Below are 20,040 nucleotides of genomic sequence, written 5' to 3' on the forward strand. Positions count from 1 at the left end.
GTTTGCCATTTTCTTCTTCAACTTATTTTTCAGTTGGAGAAACTTAGACAAATGGAAGTTAATTGAATTGTCCAGAGTCACATAGCTAGTAAATATCTGAGGCCAGATTTGAACTCATGAAGTTGAATCTTCCTGATCAGATTTGGTATTCTATGCAATTCACCATGTAGCTGCCCATAGGACAAAATACTTCAATTAAACACACATACACACACACACACACACACACACACACTCACATATGCATCCTCTTTATTTATTTAAAAAAATAGTAAAACTTTTATGTATTGTGGAAAAGTGGATAAACAGATTGGAGAAGACTTCAGTTTATATCCCAACTTTGACACTTAGTAGCTGTTTCACTCATTGTTTCTGAACCTTGCTTGGCTTAATTGTAAAATAGGGGTAATATCTCTTGTACATAAGACTCTTCATAGATTTTTAAAGTAACACATAAGTGGTAGTTTCTATAATAGTACTATTGTTATGTCTATTGCCATTGTGGCATTAAAATGTTATTTCTCTGTTATACTGTTATTCATTGAATATTTAAAATTTGGTAATTGATTTTGAAAAAAATGTTCTAGAGATTTGGAGAATACTAGGATAGAACTTCATGAAATAGAGACATACCTTAATTTTTAATAGCTTCTTTATTTAAATCTTTTTCTTGAGGAAGAGTTGGACCTGTGATTTCATAGGTGTTGAGAAATTTTAGGGAGGAATCTCTTTCCAAGCATGCAAATAGGTAGCTATCCTGCAAATTATAGAGAGATACCAGGATATTGAAAGATTATGCGAATTGACCAAAGCTTGGGGTGAGACTTAAATCCATGTTTTCCAGACTCAAGCCCTTCTAGCCAGCAGGGCATATTGCCTTTCAAAATGAAATCTATAGCTACCTTGAAATAGGTTAAGAAAGAGATCCCAGGAACTTTTTTTTAAGGGTTCTGGTATCCTTAATTTTTTTTAGCTTTGTCTTTTTTAAATCATTGCTAAATGTTGTTAAAGTTCAGGTTGGATTGTATGACCATTGAAGTCTGAATTTAGAGAATCTATAAAGACCTTATCATTATTTAGGATGAGGAGGAAGTTAGCATTAATTCCTTTATCCTTTTCTATTGTTTTGCCCTATCTTCTTATAAAATCTACCTTTTTTCTATTTGCTCTGGGATAAATGTGCCCCATTATTAGTCCTTTCGATGTATTTCCATCCCTGTATATGGGGAAGGGAGTCTGAAGCACTTATTTGGAGATGTATTTGAATGCAACACCAGAAACTCAAAAGGAACAGGTACAGGTAAACTTTATTTTTCAATCACTTGGAACTATTCTCTCTCAATAATGCTTTCACAAATATGCATGCAGTCTTACTAAAGCAAATTTTCTCTCAGCTGTGAGGAGCTACTGAAAAGGGAGGAAAGGTTAGCTCTCAGTTTCAATTAACTTTGTCACTGACTACTGACTGTGTAACTATGGGTAGAGTAAGTGTTCTTTAGAAAATGGAGGTGAGGCTCTCAAATATTAATGAAGGTCATGTAGGAATTCTGGGACCTAATGCTTTCAAAACTGACCTTGTGCTATCAATTTAATGTTAAAATATTTGGGGGATGGGAAGGTAGATAGGGAGGATTGTGACTTTAATGGATATGGGGAGGATCTGTCTTATTTAATTAAATATGATAAACACAAATAGTATTTTTCCTCCCACAATATAGATTAGGGATTTTTAGAATAGACTCAAAAGATATTACTCATATAATAAACCCCTTTATTCCCTAATTGCTAAATGAAAAAAATCCTACCAATTTATTAATTTTGCTAGGATCTTTTATGGTTCATAGTACTTATGAAATTCTTTGATATATTTAAAGATAGCAATCATTTTTATCTTTTAAAATTTTCCCACTTAATAGTATTTTGTTTTTCTAAACATAGTTTTCAACATTCATATTTGCAACATTCTGAATTCCAGTTTTTTTCTTCTTTTCTCCCTTACCTCCCCCCCCATTCCCGAGACATGAAACATACTGATATACAATCATTTTAAACATATTTCCATATTAATAATGTTGTGAAAGAAAATCAGATCAAAATGGAAAAACCAAGAGAAAGGAAAAAAAAAACAAAAAAGTGAAAGTAGTATGCATAACAACCATATTTAATCTCATTTTTGATTCTTTTGAAGTTGTAGTGATTCTTGATGTACAACATCACCAAGAGAATTGGGATAGAGATTACATTTGTGATTACATTCATATGGAAACTCTCAGGTGAAAAAACTCCTTTTGTCAATGAAGGTTAACACCTTCCTTGCAGCTAATAATCTTAAAGAATTACCTAGAAGTTAAATGACTTGTATGAGGTCACACAACTAATACATATTTGAGGTCAGGTCTCTAGCACTTCAGCCACTGTACCACCTAGAGATTAAGGGACATGATCAAGAATTACATAGGTTGAGGAAGTATGGATTGGTTGGAATCTCATAAAAATAAAGAAATAGTCTATTTAACATATATTTATTGTGATATATGTACAAGTCATTGTGATTGGTCTACATTTACTGTTATTATTAATTTTTAAAAAATTAACAAAACAATTCTATTCTCTTTATTTCTTCTGTGATCCCTGTTCCACAAGATAACACTTCTCTGATTACAGATATGGTACAGGTAGAAAAAAAAATCTATGATTAAGAATATGTCTCTCAATAGGGAAGGGTGTGTGTGTGTGTGTGTGTGTGTGTGTGTGTGTGTGTGTGAGAGAGAAACTATTATGGAAAAGAATGCTGGACGGACACAAGAATTTCTGAGTAATAGATAGTCTTGGATATACCCCCAAATTAAGGAACTACACTAAAAACATAATACTTACTAAATAGGAAAAGCCTTTTCAATACTACTGACATTATCCTGTTGTATTCACTTAGAGCGATTGATTTAGAATTATTTATTTCTGATCTCTTTTCTGTGTATTAGAGAAATCTCAAGAGAATAAATCAGTCTGTTGATTGGATGATGAGTCTGGGGAAACCAACTATGATTGCTAAGTGATAGAAGGAGTTGCAATAAAACCTGAATGGAAGGAAATTTCTATCATCATTCTACTTGTGCTCTGATTTTCCCTCCTGAAGTCTCCTTTGTGCCACGATATTTTGCCTAGTATTTAGGATCTCTCACTAGACACTTAGTACATGCTACTTATATTGCTATCTCTTATTATGTACAAGGTAGAATTATAAAGTAATGGATTTTTCATGGCTTTATGTTACATAACTGGATTTATTCTGTCTCTCCCAAATAGATCCTTAATGATCCTATTATTTTCTTATCATCATTAGAATTTTCATAATTTTCTTAAATATGTCACAAAGTGCACAGATACCATTCTATAACAGATTTTACATCAGTCTTCCTCATAAACCCAATCCTATGTATGTAAGTATTTAGAAGGAAGACCATATTTCATTTTGAGTAAAAATTAGGCAGAGCCTGTTCTTATTTCAGACTACTCTGCTCTTTTTTGTTTATTTTCTGGTGAGACAACTGGACTTAAGTGACTTGCTCAGGGTCACACCACTAGGAAGGGTGAAGTGTTAAGTGTCTGAGGATAGATTTGAAGTTAGGTCTTCATGACTCAAGAGCCAATATTTTATCCTCTGTGTCATCTAGCTGACCCAGACAATTCTGCTTTTGTTAATAGATAACCCAAGACAAGGGATTGTCCAGGATAAAGTTGGTCTAAGCAGATTTTATAGCATAGTTCAATTCTGCAAATTATGTTAGAGCTATGCATTTATGAAGTATCAGGGTATATGAAAGTCTATTGCCATTTTTAGAGCTTCTTCAACAAAAGTTCCTGACTTGGTTTGATTTGTTCCTGCCAAGATTTTTATATGTATTTTTCATCCTTTTATTGCTTTTTCAGCCCTGTTTAATGAAGTGATACAAATTGTAATCTTTTAGCATCCTTCTTTGTAATATTTACAAATAAACTTGTACTTTAAATTGGTGTTGCTCTTGGCTGCTATGCTTTTGGAATAGTAAAGAGGTTAAGGTTTTGCTATCTGTGGAAATTTGGGAACTCTACTGACCTTTGCATTAGTTAAGCTATTCTAAGAAATTATGAAAATAAGATTCAATGCCATTACTTATATCTGTTCTTTTTCTTAGAGTCAATAATCCATTTAAATAATTTAAATTTTACTGTAACACTTATAATTATGTATAATACCTTTTTTTCAAGTTTGAAGTTTTTTGATTTTTTTACCTAACCATTTGTTATACATAGATCATTTTGAGACCACCAAGTTTTCAACCAGTTATTTCCTATATTTTTTATAGTAAATTTCTTTCTTTCTCTTTTTTCCTTTTTTGAGTGATGATGTTTGGTGTACCTTAAAAAAATCATTATATAGAGCAATGAGGTTTCTGAGCAATTTATGATAGTTGGATTCTTTAGTTTCTTATTGTACAAATTATATTTTCCCAGCTACATTCCACCATTTTAACTCTGCCCACTTTTGCATTCAAGTAACAATATGTCAAAGAATGCTTTGGCTTATTTTGTAAGATCTTCTCAAATTCTTTGCGATATTTCTTCTTTTCTGCAATGGATATTGGACCTAAATGCCAGTTATCTTTATGAACGACTCTTTATTTATTTTTATCCTGAACATTGCAAATCATGATATAGTAGAAAACATTCTGAATTGAAGCAAAGATTTAAAATTACTTTTAAATTACTGTTAGCTTAGGAAAAGTACTTCACTGAGCTTCAGTTCCTCATATGTAAAATAACAGGACTGTACTCAATGACTTCTAAGGTCCCTTATAACTCAAAATCTGTGATCCCTGTATTTCTTACTGTTTTTGAGATCACGATGAAACTTATGCTACTAAACCTTTTTTAAAAGTTTTCTTCTAGTAATGCTTCATCTTAGTGAACAATGGGAAAAATCTATATTTAAAGTACTAGGAATAAAATTTGATTAGAAACCTAAAATTTATGATCTTGGTACATTTTGCCCTCATTTCCCACCCCTACAACATTCACTCCAGGCACAGAAAAGGCCTGGTGCTACACGGGATTGAGAAAAGTTTTATATTTTTACCTGTTTTGTGGGTCACCATGGCAACAGAATTTATCACATGGTAGCCAACAGTCAATGATAAGCCTCTCTGTGCTTTGACTGGGAGATTCTTAGGAAATATTCACTATTATTACTGAAACTTTAATTGAAGGCTTGCACTTTATTGACATAGTTTTCTTTCTTTTTTTTTTTTTTATTGACATAGTTTTCAAAAAGGTAGCGTCATCTCCATTGCTATGATAAAAGTAGGACTTTTGTGAATTGATTTGCCAACATTTCTCAAGTGAGCATTCCTCATTGCAATGATGGGGTTACTGAGGATAATAATGTAGGAACTTTGGAGTGTAGGAAGAGGGTAAAAGGCAAGAAATAGTGGGGAAGGGAAGGGAACAGCCCCTGCTGTATACCAGGCTTTTTATAAATATTACTGTTATTATTACTTGTTTATACCCATGTTCATTTATTTAGGAAAAATATCATCAACAATTTTTTTTCTCCTCATAAAGTAGAAAAACATCTCTTACAATGAATATTTTAGCAACCATGTTCTGATGAAACACATAAAAATATTATTTTAACTGATACTCACAACAACTCTGAAAAGTAAGTCCTATTATTATCCCTATTTTACAATTGAGGAAATTGAGGCAAACAGAGGTTAAGGGACTTTTCCAGTTTCAGACAGCTAGTTATATATTTGAAACTGAATTTGAACTTGTAGGACAAATACTCTATCCATTGTACTACCTGCTGCATTAGGTATGATAGAATTGACTAGTCTATCTTAAACTGTTTTACAGAGAAGAAAAATATGGATGTTAACATGGATCCTCCATTATTGGAAATGTAAGTTTTAAAATGTTCAGAGTAAGGAGTAATAAGATCCCATAGATTGAAATTCTTTAGGGAAGGTTAGCTCAGGAGGAATAGGAAGTACTTAAGAATGAAATTCTGAAAACAAGGAAGAAAAATAATTCACACAAGGAAGAAAAAGGGGAGTTATTTAAAGAGATCCATGAGCAAATGCTGTGAACTTAATGACAAAACTTGGATTTTTAACTGACATGTGTTGAAAGTGGGAACAAATAAAGGTAATGGGATGAATGTAAAAAGCACTGCATGACAGTTGAATAACAATGTCAAGACTGGCAAAGCTGATGATGGTGAAACCAATTTTTTTTAAAAGCTATTTTGGATAAAGAATGAAGATCAAAAAATGATATAACACCATTTAGGGATAGTAATAATTTACAAGGGGAAAGAATGCAAACTTGTTTGATTCTTATTTTGTTTCTGTTTTCTGTAATAACCAGAATGAATTTGGGATCAGAAAGGAAATGCCAAAAATAATCAATAGAAAGAAAATAATTGAGATGAGTATCAAACTACTTAAATGATACAAATCCATTGGTGGAGTTGGAGTTAGAAAGCCCTAGTTGTATGACCTTGGAACAGTCACTTTACCTCTCAGAACCTCGGTTTATCCTTTGAAAAGTAGAGAAAACAGCACCACCAATTTACAGGTTTCTGTGAGGCTCAAATAAAATAATGTACTTGAACTATGTTCCAATCCTCAGAGTGTTATTTAAATATGTTCTGTTTTTAGGGTTACTGTTTTAATTTGATGAGTGTATATTTCTAGGTCTTAGTAAACTATATCTCAAAGTTATTCAAGAACTGAAGGATATGAATGCTGAGGCACTCAGAAATTTTTGAAAGATAATGGAATAAAGAAAATATGTCATAGAACCAGAGAAGGATGAATATTTTTATTTTCAAAAGAGGTAAGAGAATGGAATTCTTACACTATAAGCCTGTAAATTCAGCTTCAATTTCTTTCAAAATTCTAGAACATATTACCAAAGAGATAGTAAGCCATAGGTGATTAATAAATGTTTGTTGAATTAAATTGAAGAATTCATATTGCCCAGATTATGACAAGCAGTTGCACGGACAGTGCATTGGTTTCATTTATCATTATATGTTATCTTGGACAGTTATTGCACCCAGAGGATGAGCTAGTCCTGGCATTAGATAAATGGATTAATCTGAGTTACATTTGGGAAAATAGATAGTACTTTTAATGATTCTAAGCTACTCTAGCATAAAAGTACATCTTTTAAACTCTAATATTTTCCCAGTGACACTAAATAACTACGAATCACAGAACAGACTCCAAAAGTTAATGAAATAATAATAGCAAGCATTTATATAGCATTTGGAGGTAAATAGGTGGTGGTAGATAGAGTGCTGGGCTTAGAGTTAAAAAGACTCATCTTCCTGAGTTCAATCTAGTCTCACTTATTATCTGTGTTACTGAAAACAAATCACTTAATTTTGTTGGTTTAAGTTTCTTTATGTGTAAAATGGGCTGGAGAAGGAAATGGCAAATCACTCCTATATCTTTGCTAAGAAAACTCCAATGAGGGGTCACAAAAATTTGGACACAACTGAACAACAACAATATAGCATTTTAATGTTTCTAAAATATTTTATGTTTTCTCATTTGATGCAACCACAACATGAATTAGGTACTATTATTACCCCATTTTATAAATAAGGAAACGGAGGCAGATACTGCTTTAATGACTTGCCTAGGATCAACAGCTAGTAGGTTTCTGAAGCAAAATTTGAATGCAGTTCTTTTTTACTTAGAATCAGGTTGCTGTCTTAAAAAGCTTCATCATCTCAGCACTTAACAATTCCTACCTATGTGACCCTGGGCAAGTCACTTAATCCCAATTGCCTCAGTGGGGAAGAAAGCTTTATCATAAATGTCAGGAGACTGAAGCAATGACCTACATATAGGATATAGTTTAAAAAGCATCTAAACATGTATTACAGAGTGAGGAGTAATAGATGAACAGATTGAGTGTTATATTGCAATATCTTTCTATCATCTATCTATCTATCTCTATCCCAGTAAAACATTCAAGCACATACACACACATATATACATCACATATACATACACACATACAGGTATATACAGGCAGAAATATGTACACACACATGCATGTGTATATAGAAGATGTAACACATTCATATGTGTAATGCACATACACATATATACCTACATATGCATTTACACACACATACATATATGCTGCATAAAGCTTCACTGAGGACTTATAGGAGGGCTAAAAATATTTGAAAAGGACAATAATAGCTAACATTTATATAGGGCTGTAAAATTCTCAGAATGTCTTACATCTATTATTGTCTCATTCGATCACTTGTGAAATAGGTATTATTATTATCTCATATAAGGATAATGAAACTGAAATCCACGGAACATTCAGTAACCTGCTCATAATCATAGCTGAGCCTGGATTTGAATGTAGACCTTTCTTCCTGAGTCCTAGGCTGGCACTTGATCTAGTATATCACCCAACTGCCTCTAGAACCAGTGGGCAAGGACAGGTTGTGATTGATATCAGTAGAAGTACAAATAAGGAGAAGATAACAATGTAACTGATGGATTAAGACAAGTATAGTATGTATGTTTGCAGTTGCTACATTTAAAGTAACATTTGAGCTTAGAAATCATAAAATATTTTTGTTTAAATGACGATAAATTGTCCTTTAATTTAATTTGATGCTTTTTGGGCTAGTTTTTAGTTGTTCACATTTGGGATCACCATTTTAAAATCGGATTGTCTTTGAAATTCAAGATCTTATTATTATGCTAACTTTCCATATTACTAAATATAGGGTGTTGTGTTGCTCCACAACTGTTTTGATCCAGAGAACTTAAATTTAAATAGTTAAATAGTTTTGTTAATAATAAATAGACCTTCCATTGTAGTAGCCATTTTTTTCCTAACAGTTTCTAAACACCTAAAGCAATAACCACTTAAATATTATTTTTAGTAGTTCCATCACTTTTTTTAAACTTACCAGCATTTTCAGTTAATGTACACAGATGTCAAATATTTTTTAGATTACTCTAAAAAGAAAGCTTCTCTTTCCAAAAGATCTCTTTGTTCAGATTCAAACGACTAAGATCTTTTAACTGTTGTGATGCCTTTTACTCTAAAAATATTATATATAAGCATAGGTCTTAAGCCTCCTGAGAGTTAATGAGATGTAGGGTAGCTTTGGGATCAGGTAGAATTGGATTTGAGTTCTGACCCTCACACACACTAGATAACCATGACATACAGTAAATGGATGAATAAATAAAAACATTTATTAAACACTTATTATGTGTAAGGCACTGGGATAACATTGTAACTAGGGAGACAGCATTTATAGAAGGTATCAGCTGCAAGCCAGATGGAAAAATCCTATAGTTCTTGAGGTGGAGTAGCAAACCACATTCTAATGCTTCTTCATTAATATCAGTGCTGCTGGTAAAATGATATTGGTTTCTAATCTTGATCCATTTGCCAGTGACAAGGATCTTGGTGGCAAGAACTGTATGTCCTAAGTCTTAGTAGCTATGGCTATAGCACCTGTAGGAGCAGCTGCTAGGGTGTATCTCCACAAAACTTGTTTCCCAGGATAATAGCTCAGGCCACGGGACTGGAAACATCATTATTCCAAAATTAAGTGATAGTCCTAGAAAACTCTCTTAGACTATAAGTTACAGATGAATTGCTGATATTACTCAGTAGAAGGAATTTCCATGCAATGTGTTCCTTAGATCTAGGAGAAATGTAGACTTCTGCTTTTTTTACTCAACCTATTAATTAGAATTCATTTATTTAATTGTTTTGTTCCTCTCTTGGGAGGATGTAACAATAAGATTATATTAATTGTAATGATAATTCAGATTCACTGGATGCTTTACAGTTTTATAAAGTACTTTCTTTCCAAAGACTTACTGAGGTAAGTAAGTTATTATTATTATTAGCATTGCCTTTATTATTATTCTTATTTTTGTTGATGAAGCAATTGTAAACTCAAAATAGCAAAGTGGCTTCCCTAGCTTACATGGCTCATAAGTGGTAGTGTGAGGCTTGGATTTTTGTCTTCTGCACTCTTTTATTAGTATGCCATATTTTATGGCCCCTTTAAAAAGGGTACATAATTTATCATGTTTCAGAGGAGGAGAGATTTAGAGCTAAAAAGAACTTAAAATTAATCTAATCAATCATTAAACATTTATCAAGTATTTACTATTTGCTAAATTCTAGGGATACAATGACAAGCAACTTATAGGCTTTTGTAAGGCTGTACTATACTAAATAAATGTACATATTATATACTATACATACTAAATAAGTATAAAGTTATATTGGTGGGGATAGGTTATTCATCCTGCTAGCAGGATCAGAAAAGGTATCAGATAGAAGTATAACTCCATTATCTTATAGATGAGGAACTAGCCTAGAGAAGTTAAATAATTCAATTAAGGTAATACAAGTAAAAGAAATAGAATTTGGGCCCAAATTCTTAGAGTAGAAAGTTAGTATGCTTCCCAACATTTTCTAGCAACTCCTCAGAAATTGTCTGTTTCACTTGGGGTACCAATAAAAAGTATTCCCTATGGAAACTTCAAACATGCTGCTATGAGATGAACATTTTTCTTTTGTTGCTATGTATAACACTACTTAGTAGTACTTTTATGTAATTGTCAAGTTAGGAACTTTAGGATTGGAAATCGTTCTGTGGAGAGTGCTGGCAATTGTGTTGTATCAAACTCAGGGCACTGTTCAAAATAGAATTAGCTGGCTTCAGATCTATTATCTTTTCTACCATACCATCAACCCCCTAGAATTCCATGATTTTTCAGTCTGGCCTTTGTTTTTCTTTCTTATTCTACATCTGAAGAACCTGACTTTTTGTTGATTTGATGAGCTTTAGATTTTGGAACTGAAAGGAGATACTAAAGGTCATCCAGTTCAACTCCCTCTTTTTTTTTTTTCAGATGAGGAAACTGAGGTTCATAGAGATGATTTGTTTGACCTTACATAAACTGTTCAGGGCCTACTATAGGTCTCTCAACTCTATGTTTTCTTCTTTGCAGTGATTTCCTAGAAGAGTTCAATTGGAGGAAGAATCTCAGGGGGAAATGTTGCTAGATTTTTATGCTATTATATTCCTGAAGACAATATCATTCCATAGAGATAACTACAAATGGAGTAACCCCCTGTTTCATGTTTTTCATTGGTCTAATAGATAGAAGACTAAGAATTCGAATCCTACTTATGACAGTAATAAGATATGTGACCATAGGAAAATCATTCAACTTTTCTGAGTCTCTTTTTGAGTTTCTTTATCTGTAAAATGAGACTAATAACATTTGTAGTATATGAGTCACAGAATTATTATGAGTTAAAATTAGATGATTAATGTAAAAATATTGTTCTGCAAATTTTAAGAACCTTTGACACTTAGTAGTTGGATGGAGATTACTTCATTTCTCTGTGCCTGTTTTCTTTACCTGTAAAGTGGACATAAAATATTTATATTTTTTCCTCATTGGCTTTTTGAAGACAAATATATAATGGGAAGAGAAAAACAAGCTAACAAACTGACTCAGAGTTCCTGGGTTTGAACCCTGGAACTGCTCCTTCTTATTTATGTGATCTTAGAAAAGACATTTAATTTTGCTGAGCTTCCACATCCCTATTTATAAAATAAGATAACTGGATGAAAATATTTTGGGTAGCAAGGAAGAACGCCGTGATGGGCTCATCTACTGAGTTCAGATAGGGCCTCAGACACTTACTAGGTTTGTGACTCTGGGCAAGTCATTTAACTCTGCCTCAATTTCCTTGTTCCTCATAAAATGAGTCGGTGAAGGAAATGGCAAAACACTCCAGCATTTTTGCCAAAAAATTTCCAAAAGAGGTCATGAAGAGTCAGACATGACTGAAAAAAGACTGAAATCAATATAGAATTTCTGCATGGAGCTGAGATGAAATCCAAGCTTCACTTGGATCAGTACTGTTTTATAACAGAGATTTTATATAAATAGAACAGAGGCACATGAGATTTCTTTTTGTTATTGTTTGGTAGTCTTTTTCAATAGTGTCTGACTCTTCATGACTGCATTTTTTTTTTTTTTTTTTTTTTGTCAAAGATACTGGAGTAGTTTGTCATTTTCTTCTTCAATGGATTAAGACAAAATTTGCTCAATGTCACATAATAAGAACCTGAGATTGGATTTGAATTTGGGTCTTTCTGACTCTAACCCTGGGGTCCTATCTATCTACAGAGTTATCTAGCTGCCCAGGGAATTAAGCTTCATTATTATAATAACACAGAGTTCTTTCCCCCCTTTCTATTTACATAATCATTGTCTGTATGTGGTGTGTTTTGTTTAATGTTCCTGGTTCTACTTAAATCATTTGCATCAGAGCTTTTACTTCCAAGAAATTTTTTTAGAGTCACATATTTTTCAGTAACAGCTGATTTGTTAGGATTTTGATTTAGGTTGACTTTAGCCCTGATTGCCTGAAAGATTTGTAAGATGAAATTTGTTGCAAATTTTTGGAAAAGGGTTTTTGTCCCCAGAAAACCTAGTGACTATAGAGATAAGAGATTATAGAAGTAGTTTTTATTTTTTAATATTGCCTAAGGGTCTTAAGTGAAGAACTGTCTACACAATTGAGGTACTTGTCTTCTTTCCCCATGGGAAAAAGTGAGACTAATTAGAGGAAATCTAAATTCAAATTTCCCTTAAACATTCTTATTGGGGGCCTCCCCTGCTTCTCTAATAAAAGCCTCTTATTGTTGAGTCATCTTTGATTCTTCATGATCCCATGGACAAAATATTCATGGGGTTTTCTTGGTAAAGATACTGTAGCAATTTGTCATTTCCTTTTCCAGTTTTATGTAGACAGTGGATAAGAGATTTGTCTAGGTTCACACAACCTAGTAAGTTGCCTGAGTTTGGATTTGAATTCTGGTCTTTCTGATTACAGGCTCAATATTTGATTCAGTGGTCCACCTAGCTTCCCTGAATAAAAGTCTAGCAGACTTTATTTTGACTTACTGCTATAAATTTCATTCCAAAGTTGAATTGTTTCTATGGCAAATGACCCAAATACTTTCTAAAAAAAAAAAGGTGAAACTTAGACTAGATTATTTCTAAAAATCCTTTCTAGCTTGAACATTCTGATTATTCTCTTTGATTACGATTTATCACTAGTAATTTTAAATGAAATCCAAATAATTATTGATTAGGCATAAAATAAAGACTGATATTTATAGAGTTTTAAGTTTTACAGAGTGATTTATATATCTTTTCTCAACAGAGCCTCAGAACAACAGTATGAGGTTATCCTCATTTTAGAAATGAGAAAATTAAGCCTTATTGTAAACCAAGATTACAGAGCTAATGAGTTTGAGAGGCAGAATTTGAACTTACATCTTTCTATCTCCAAACGAACACTCTAATTCAACTCTTGTATAGTATTTTTAACCTATTCCTGAGGAATGTAATTGTACTTAATGATTATAGCCTATTTGTTTAGTCACAGTGATAATCTCTACAGTCCAGCCTATGACAACAATTATTTGCTATGCAGAAAAAGAAAGCAGTAAGAAATATATTATCATGATACTGAAGATTATTGGAACTATATTAGATCAATTAGAGTTTGATGTAGGACTCAAATTGAAAAACTTTATAATCTGAATTTTATTTACTTTTCCAGTGTTTCCTATCCCCCTTCCAATATTATTTATGTTAGTATTATGTTTTTTTGTTGTAGGGACCAATCACCCTTTAAGATATTCCTCTTTTTCATTTAAATTGTTTATTTTGTTGGCATATAATATTTTTGCTTTCCATGTTTTGACAACTTAGTTTTCTTCTCCCCCTTTTAAAGGTCAGACTAGCTAATGATATATTTATTTTTTAAGCTTATTTATCAATTCAACAATTTTCCTTTGAATTTCTATATATTCTTTGGTTTTTAGTATTTATTTTTTTGGCATTTAAGAGTTTTATGTTTTGGTTTTCTAGTTTCGTTAGTTTTAGGGAAGCCCCACTTCCCTAACGGATATAACATGTAACCAAGAAAACCCTTGAACAATGGGAAATTGGCTCTATTTCCCTCAAGAGTTTAAGTTTTACTGATATATATGTATATATATACATACACACACACATATATATGTGTATATATATATATATATACACACACATAATTATATCCTTATAAACTGTTTTGCTTATGAGGAAATTGTCTTTGTTTAGGGAAGATAATTATAATACACCTCTCTTTTTCACAGGAAATCCAAACTGAATCTTTACATTATTCCCATTCTGTGCCTTAGTTTATGCTGAAACAGGTATAATATTGCCTGTCTCTTTTAAAGATCAAAGAATCTCTTTGAATGTCTACCTATGAGGCCTTAAACACATAGCCAGGTCGTACATGGTCCTCTTCTCTTTTTTTGAATTAATTAACATACAGGCATACATATAATGCAATGGGGGGACTATAATGCATTTAGGGACTAAACAAAATAAGCACTGGTTATTTTTGCTTATTAACCAAGGGTGAACAACATTGGCTTCTCTCCCTTTATTTTCCTTCCCTAACCAAGAAGGGAATCAGTGTGGGGCTAGGGTTAATTGTTCCTATCATTTTCAAGTACTGCTGCTTTCCCACAGCAGTTTTCCATAGTCCCTGGGGAAGAGGCCAGGGACATAGGTATTTGGAAATCAAATGCACCATTTGACCCTACCCAACAGACCTCGTCCTATGTTGCATGAGAAAGATAAGTAAATTCTTCTAGTTTTTTTTTTTTTTCACAAGTCTTCAAATCAAGTTCAAAACCAAGTTCACCAAACCAGTGAACTCTGAGAATCTCTGGAAATATCTGTAGCCACAGTTTGGGAGCAGTAGTTTGACTTACAGGATTTAAAATAACTTACTAACATTCCCAGGGAATAACATTCCATCTGATGCTCATGTACCTCTGACTGGAATGCAGCTTCTTCTCATCTCCATCTTCTGGACACCTCAGTTTGAGTCAAAGCAGAGTTTAGGTTTCACTTACTATACATATTGTCTGCTTTTTTCAGATCCTCCCATCTTTTGGCATTTTCTCCATCTTGAAATTATCTTTTATTATTTTTTATAATACTCATTATTCGTTTACTTGTGTATTGTCCTAGTGTAATTTAAGCTTAATGAAGGTCGGGAATTATTATTTTAAAAAATGCTTGTTTAATTGAATTGTTAGGGTGGGGGAGAAGAGAAAAAGAAATAACCTGAATGTTTTATCTTTCAAATTTGATCAGGCTTTAGGGAGTTTGGAAAGACAGTAATAAGAAGCTTGGGAAAGAATAGAAGTAGAAAACTCTAATTAGAAGTAGAAACTCTAAAATACTTTTGATCCATTCAGAAGTGTAGGATAGAACTTAAAATAATCATCTATACATTATTCTAATATACATAAAACTTAGAGAAAAAAGTAGTTTTGAAAAATTGTTAGTATTACCTATTCTTATATTTTACTTATGATTCAGTGCACTGAATTTAGAGGTGATGGGCCTCAATTTCCTCATCTGTAAAATGAGAAACTTGGATTGCATGATTTCTAAGTTATTCTCTTCTGTGATTTTAGACTTTTACTAAACATACACACATACATGTATATACACAATGCACAAATATATATATATATATTTACAAACAATTTACTTTGCATGCAGATATAAGTATATAGTTAATATGTGTACATGTGTAAACATACACATATATATTCTCATATATAGTGAATATTACATATAATAATATTTTATCAAATAGTGACAGTATGTATGAAGAATTGATATCTGATTTCATTAATATAAGGCTCTTTGGTGAGAAAATTTCCTTTACCAATAGAGGTTGAGACTATATTACATATAATTTTTGAAAATTGTTATACTATAGCAATATTATAGCTATAGTATAGTATAGTAAACTATACTATGTATAGTTTTTGAATATTGCCTAGATGCTTTAGAAGTTAAGTGATTTGTTTAATTGCCCAGGGTTATCCAGATAGCATGTGTCAAAATTCAGGTCTTTTTAACTGAGAGTCGACTCTTTATCTACTACTCCATGCTGCTATATGTGTATATGTATTTATATGTATATATGTTTATACATGTATATTTATATATATAACACAATATATATACACATACACAAGACGACTTGACACTCCATGTAGTCAATCACATATACTCCTGAGTATATATTTATATATATATACACACACATGTTTGTGCAGTATGCATGTATGTATGCATGTATGTTTGATAACTCTGATTGCATGAGTGTGAGATAACATTTATCTCAGAATGTTCTCTGAGACACTTAGAGGAGGCTGAGTGAATTATCCACTATCATACAAATAGTATGCATTTTAAGGAGGGTTGAACCCAAGTCTTTCTGATTCCAAGATGGTGTGGATCCTCTTGACACAGCTGTCTTTCATTTTTGAACCGAATCATCTTACGTGGAGATTGTACATCAATATGATCAAAATCTACAGTAATTAACTTTCCCCCAATACTTCAGGAACATTTTGTGCCATTCTTGTACTCATGATACTTCCATGCCCCACAAAGGTCTAATTTGTTTTGCTTAAGGGAAAGGAATAGAAGCAATTAATGCAGAATTCTGAGTATACTATGCACCTTCAGGAGACAGCAAGTCTATGTCCCCGTATTTGAACTTTATTATTCTCCTCTGTATTTCTTAGTGCATATTTTGCCCTTGGGGCAAAGCATCCTTTGTTGACAAAGTACAAATATGGCTCTCACAGAGTTGAAGAAAATCAATACTTAGAAAATAGAAATACTGGAAGCTGACTGCTCCAATCAATTGAATTTGTGAAGTTTTATTTATCTTCAGTCAGGACATTTACTGTTTTTTTGCAGTCCTGGAGTAGAACTTTATTGAAGTGTTTATGGAGTATTTATCTATGCAGATCACTACTCTAGGCCCTTCAGATATATACAAAACCAAAATAGATCATGACTTTAAAGAATTTACATTCAATCAAATAAAAACAAAATAACTTCAAATGAATTCAAAGTAATATCAGTTGGGGATCTTGACTAGGGAAGGAAATCCTCATATAACTTCTAGCTTAGAAAGGAATTCTAATATTGAGTTTGGAGACATGATAAGAGTTACCATATCTATGGCAAGATTAAAAGAATAGGCTGGAAGACAATTTAAAGATTATGTAAGCCAAACCCTTCCTTTTAGAGATAAGGAAACCTAATCCTAGAGAAAAAGTGTATCCATGACAGTTTAATATACATTATCAATATTTTCTTTACTTTATAAAATCAACAAAATAATGAATCAAGTCCTGATTTATGGTTTTTGATGATCTCTGAAGTATAAATGCTCACACTGAATATTTAACAATTGATTTATGGGTATCTAACAGGAACTAATATTCCAACATGCCCCTGAATGTAAATCTTTCAACCAAATCTAAAGCATTTTCTACTGCTTTGATGCTGTCTTTAGAGACAAAGTTAGTTTTGAAACTAAAATGGGGAAGTTTGTTACTGAATGAAGGAGGAAGAATCACAGAAAGACTACAGATGATCAATAAGCAAGAATACAAAGAAAAACAAAAAATCAAATCAAATCAAACCGAAGCACAATCTTTGCTTTTAGGGAGTATACATTTTAATGGATAAGAGAACATGGAAACATCAAGTACACAAAAAACAAGAGGGCAAATTGAAAGGGAACGACATGAAAGAGACAACATTTGGAAGCAGCTAGGGAGAGACTAGAGTCTTGAACTTGAAGTTGGGAAGATGAATTTGATTCCTGATTCACCCATTGATTAATTTAGTGACTTTTAACATCTCTCAATCTCAGCTTCCTTACCTGTAAAATTAACATAATTTTAACATCAAGCATCAAGCTTTTTGTGCATATCAAATGTGAATAAAGTGCTTTATCAACTTTACATCTCTACATTAAAGCAAGCTATTATTTATGTTGGGCTTTTAAGAACACATATGAACTCAACAGATGAGAAGAGGGAGTAGGAGGATATTCTAGGCACAAGGAACAGTATGAGCTAAAGCACAGAGGTGGAAAAACACAAGGTATATTTTTGGGAAAAAATATTCCAGCCAGGAGAGTGGAAAGTATAGTGTTGAAAGCAATAATATGAACTAAGCCTGGCAAAATAGGATGACTCCAACTTTGGAATGTCCTTGAATGCCAGCCAAAGGTGTATGAACTTTGTTCAGCTGGAAGTTGGGAGCCACTGAAGATCTTTGAGCAGACCGAGTTTGTGCACGAGGATAATTAGTTTAGTAAGTGTTATGAAGGATGACTTGGCAGGGTGGGGAAAGTGTGGAGGCGGGTTAGAAAAATTGATTTCATGCTCTTTTTTCATGCTATTTTTGTTAAGTGGTGAAATACTTCAGGGAATCCAGATGCTCATATGTTGCTGTCTGCTATTTAGATGCATAGGACAGATACTATATTTCATTGGTTTCTTTTTTAACCCATCACTGCATATTATTTGTCTCTTTGTTCAAATACAAACCAATCCTTGCCTATGTTTTCTTGTCTCTTACCCTAATTGCTCATTTTGAATGTTACCAACTTATTTTTGTGATGAGATGCCAAGCAGTTGCCAAAATAATATTCTTTTCTCTCCAATCTTATATAGCTCTTATTTTCATAGCATATCCATTCATTTAAGGCACTGCTGTATTTTAAAAAACCTATGTAAGAGGAGAAAGGTATATTTTTATTCCTAATGACCCATTTTTAGCATATGGGGGCTTCATAGTAGGCCATACTCTCTCCTCTCTCTTTCTCTCTTTCCCTTTCTCTCCCTCTTTTTCTTTCTCTCTTTCTCTTTCTACACACACACACACACACACACACACACACACACACACACACACATATATTTATGTCTCTCTCTCTCTCTCTCTCTCTCTATATATATATATATGTATATATATATATATATATATATATACATATATATATATATATGCCTCTCTCTGAAACTACAATTGAGAACTGACAAAGTGTTAGCTAGCAAGGAGGGCACTATTCCACTTACCTCTTTTTAGAATTTTTTTTGGGTTGTTTTTGTGAAAGGCTTCCTTCCCACCTCAGTCATTGGTTTGCTCACTGCCTTATGTGATGCTTCCAAAGCAGTGGCTTCTGAGTGAAAACGGGAACAATGACTTCCAAGTGCACCAGGGCAGCCTAGCAGGGAGCACAAAGACCAAAGCCCAGGTAAAAGGCAGACTTTCCTAAATGTTTTACATTGCACTATGTGACCATCTCTTGTTGCTGTCAGGTTACTGTGAGACTGATGCAACAGCAGGTTAATTTGACTGGATACCAAAAGGAAATGATAGCTGGCATCCTCAGCAAGGGTGAGCTGGTAAATATAGACCATTTGTTAACTGGGGGAAATCAAAGAATCTGTCCTCTGAGGTGCCCTTAGTGGGGGGTAACAGCTAAAGCCTGTAATGTCTTCATTTAAGGGGAGGGTAAGATCCTGTCTGAAAGTGTTTGGTGTCATGGAGGAGGTAACATTTAGCTGCTTGGTGTCATGTTAGGAAGGAAGAGGAATTTTAGGGTGAGAGATGAAAGTGAGCCTTACAGAAAAGGATAAAGCAGAGCTGAGAAGCATTTCAATGCAATGTCAGGGGGGAAAACAAAAAAAAAAACTTTTCAGATGATTTATAAGTCTGTCCAGTTATTTTCCCAGGCAAAAGGTGCAGGGTCTGACCTTGTAAGACTTTCAAACCAAATCAACGAAAACCTAAGGAAATATATCATAAGCTCTACTTGTAGAAAGAGAGATAGTATTGTCTAATAAGGTTTTTTTGGTTCTCATTTTGACACACAAAGTGGTTCAAACACAGGCAGAGAACTGGAGGTTCAGGCAGCTTTGACAACTGGAAGTGTTAATTGGCATTTAACAAATGTAAAGCTATTAAAGTGCGGCTATTTCTGCTTTGTGGAAAAAAA

General features: G+C 33.0%; 1 protein-coding gene and 1 long non-coding RNA gene across 9 annotated transcripts in view; one reads left to right on the forward strand and one right to left on the reverse strand.

The window, feature by feature from the left end:
* MLIP (muscular LMNA interacting protein) overlaps window positions 1-20,040 on the forward strand; it is a 391,579-nt gene that overhangs the window by 114,032 nt on the left and 257,507 nt on the right. The gene's annotated exons all lie outside the window — the stretch shown is intronic.
* On the reverse strand, window positions 17,684-19,715 carry LOC127561870 (uncharacterized). The gene is made up of 2 exons (XR_007953557.1): window positions 19,118-19,715; window positions 17,684-17,913 (listed from the first exon to the last, which is right to left on the reverse strand). It is a non-coding gene; the product is annotated as an uncharacterized LOC127561870 (long non-coding RNA).

Source organism: Antechinus flavipes, chromosome 4 (genome assembly GCF_016432865.1).
Source record: "Antechinus flavipes isolate AdamAnt ecotype Samford, QLD, Australia chromosome 4, AdamAnt_v2, whole genome shotgun sequence".
In the NCBI taxonomy this organism is placed as follows: domain Eukaryota; kingdom Metazoa; phylum Chordata; class Mammalia; order Dasyuromorphia; family Dasyuridae; genus Antechinus; species Antechinus flavipes.